We start from the raw sequence: 3,501 nt of genomic DNA on the forward strand, positions 1-3,501 counted from the left end.
AGGCTCTGGGCAGAACCAACCAAGTGCGTGCAGCCCCCAGACTGGTTCGCGCCCACTTTGCCATCATCAGAACTCCCTAGAGGACACGGCACCGCCGACCAACGAGGGAGGGCCACGAGCAGCGCCCACCAACCAGGGGCTCGGACCCCCACTTCAGTCTGCAAGCACCTGTACCCCCAACCCTTCCAGCAGCCTGGGAATTCAGTGCTACCTGCCTGGCGTGTTGCTCTGTGCTTTGTAATAGAGACCCACTTTGTGCCACCAAACCGCTGTCCGTGGCTCGCGTGCTGTGCATCGGGCTGGTGGGCCAGCTGTTTTGGACTGCTCCGGCCAGTTCTGAGAGGATTCTGCAACACGCCCGCCCTCGGGCTGAACCCGAGACTGCAGCAGCAAGGACCCAGAGGCTGGGGCCAGTGTGGGGGCGCAGTGGGTTGAGCTGCTGCCTGCAACTCTGGCATCCCAGACGAGTGTCGGTTCAAGACCCGGCTGCTCCACTGACCCAGCTCCCCGCTAACGTGCCTGGGAGAGCACTGGGAGATGGCCCCTGCACCCACCCGAGAACTCGGGGTGGGGGTGCTAGTTCCTGGCTTCGGCTGGCCCAGCATGGCCATTGTGGCCATTTGGGGAGTGAACCAGGGGATGGAAAAGTTGTCTCCCTCTCACTCTACTTTTCAAAAAAAAAGGGGGGGGCCTCTGGCTGCACCCTGGTCCCCATAAGGCCTGCTCTAGGCTGTGCCCCAGGGCAGGAGCCAGGGAAGCCAGTACCTCCACCTGCCCGAGCCCTCGGGGAGGGGCGGGGGGGGGTTGGATCCCTCTTCTCCGGTGTTTGCAAGGCCCGGGCTTCCACAGAGCTAGGCGGGCTCCCGGGGCAGGGAGTCACTGTCTGGAAAATCCTGCACGTCACCACCAACAGGCCTGGGACCCGATCCTGTCGCGGCGCCCAGGGGCCCACGCTTGTGGGTGCTGAGTCGACATCGGCTGCCTGGGAGCCGGCACAAGGCGGCACTGACCACTGACATAGCTCTCCGGGCGGCACCCCGCGGGGAGTGGGAGGCTGCAGGGGCGTCTGGGCTTTCCTCTAGGGAGGGGTGGGGCCCAGGACAGCCTGGATTCCTCCCCTGCCAGGGCAGTGCGAGGCCCACCCAGGGCTACCCGGTGCAAACAAAGCGATCCACACTCCCCTAAACCCTTTTGCCCCTCGACGGCCTCCGGCCTTGGCCACGGGCTCAGGCCGGGGAGGCTGCGGATGTTCCAAAACACACCCCAGACGGCGCCTCCCGGGGGGCGCGGGCGCAGCTGGGGGGCGGGCACCGACGCGCGCCCAGGGCGGAGCTCGGGCACCCCGGCGAGCCCCTGCCCCCACGCGGCTCCGCCACCGACCCCAGCACCGCCCCGGGCCCTCGCCTCCTTCCCTCCCGGCGCCTCCCCTTCCAGGGTGGTCGTGGGCTCTGCGGGCCCCTGACACCAGGTTCCCCACCGGGGCCCGGTGCTGTGTCCAGGCTCCAGGCTCCCAGCCCCGGGCTGTGCGTTCCCCAGCCTCGAAGCCTTTACGTTGCAAGGGTCAGGGGGTTCCCGCACACGGGAAGCGGGACCGAGACTGCGGCTGGAGGATGCTCACACGGGGCTTCCCAGAGGGGCTGCCCGGAGTCGGGGGCCCTGGACTTCATGGGAAGAGGCCGCCCGAGAGCGCCCCCTGTCGGAGCAGGCGGGGACCGCGCGCGGAGGAGAGGGAGGAGGGAGCGTCCGGCCGGCCTGGGTGAGCCGAGGGGTGCAGCCCCCGCCCCGTGCCTACGGGCGGAGGGGCGCGGGCTCCAGTGACGTCAGCCCCCGCTACGGCTCGGCCAGGGCCTGAGGGCCCTCCTGGAGTGGGCCGGAGGACCCCATCTCTGGGGAGCTCTGTCCTGGGCCTGTCCCAAGCTGCTCCCCTCATCCCTCTTTCAAGTCTGGACGCCCCCCCCCCCCATCCGTCCTGAACCCCGCTGTGAGCCGTCTGTGGGCCTCCGAGTGCTCGTGTGTGAAGCAGGGCCTGATCCGATGGCCACTTCCAGGCCCCTCGTCTCCCGTCCCGGGCCCGCAGTCCGGAGCAGAGACCCTGGGGGTCTCGGACAGGACAGGCCCCTCCTGTGTCTCGGGGTCCAGAGGTCGGGGTGCGGGCAGCAGTGGCCGCAGGTGCTTCCAGTGCGTGGTTCTTTAACAACTCGGGTGGGGGCGGGGGCCTCGGCTCCAAAGGCACAAATGGGGTCCGGTATCGGGGTTTGGGGCCGCAAGGGCGTTGAGGACCCCGCGGGTGAAGCAGGGCTGCAGGCCGGCTTTGTCCGCCTCAGGCGCTCTCTTCTCCGCGGGCCCAGCGCCTGCGCGTGTGCTTGGGACGGCAGTGGACCACGGCCCCAGTAGCTGGGCTCCCGCAGCCACGTGGCTCCTGGCTTTGCCTGGCTAGCCCGGGCTACTGCGGCCATTCGGGTAGTGAACCAGTGGGTGGAATCTCTCTCTCTCTCTCTCTCTCTCTCTCTCTCTCTCTCTCTAACTCTGGCTCTCTGTAACTCTGCTTTTCTTTTAATTTTACTTACTCATTTGGGAGGCAGAGTTACAGAGAGAGAGGGGGAGCAAGAGAGAGAGAGAGGTCTTCCATTTGCTGGTTCACTCCCCAAATGGATGCATTGGTTGGGGCTGGGCCGATCCTAAGCCGGGAGCCAGGAGCTTCTTCCGGGTCTCCCACGCGGGTGCAGGGGCCCAAGCACTCCGGCCGTCTTCCCCTGCCTTCCCAGGCCACAGCAGAGAGCTGGATGGGAAGTGTAGCAGCCGGGACACGCGCTGGCGCCCATATGGGATGCCGGCACTGCAGACAGGATTAACCTACTGCACCACAGCACCAGCCCCTCTGTGTTTCAAATCAATAAATCTTTTTTAAAAGAAAATTTTAAAATATCCAAAAGTTGAAAATAAAAGTAAAAGATGACTGCCAACCCAACAGGACCCCAAGACTTGGTCTTTGCGGCTCCACGGAGGTCACTGCCTGATTCATTCACCGCTGATGGGATGAGACAGGAGACTGAAAAGCCGTCAGGTACGGAGATGGCCCACGGCGGGGGCTTGTTCCGGGCGGGCGCTCGCTGTTTTTGGGTAACTCTGCAGTCTCCTTCCAGCACCTGTTTTCCAAACGCTTGCTCCTCTCCAGCTCTCTGAAGTGGCTCCCCAAGCTGCATTCTCCTTGGTGCGTAACCCCTGACACACGCTCACGCGATGTTTAGGAGTCAGGTTTTAGTTTTGGTAATTATATCCCGCGACACATTTGGAGGGTGTCTCACCAAGAAGTCCAGGTGGACACAGCTGCCAGCTCAGCTCGGGTGCCCACGACGCGTGCCTCATGAGCTTGCCCAAACACCGCCTCCCCCACCGCGGGCTTCCTGGCTCCCTCTTGTGGTTTGTTTATTATTATTGTTAATAATGGATTTTTTAGATTTATTTATTTGTTTGAAAGAGTTACACACAGAGAGAAGGAGA

The sequence above is a fragment of the Oryctolagus cuniculus genome, chromosome 1, assembly GCF_964237555.1.
Source record: "Oryctolagus cuniculus chromosome 1, mOryCun1.1, whole genome shotgun sequence".
NCBI classification, from domain to species: Eukaryota; Metazoa; Chordata; class Mammalia; order Lagomorpha; family Leporidae; genus Oryctolagus; species Oryctolagus cuniculus.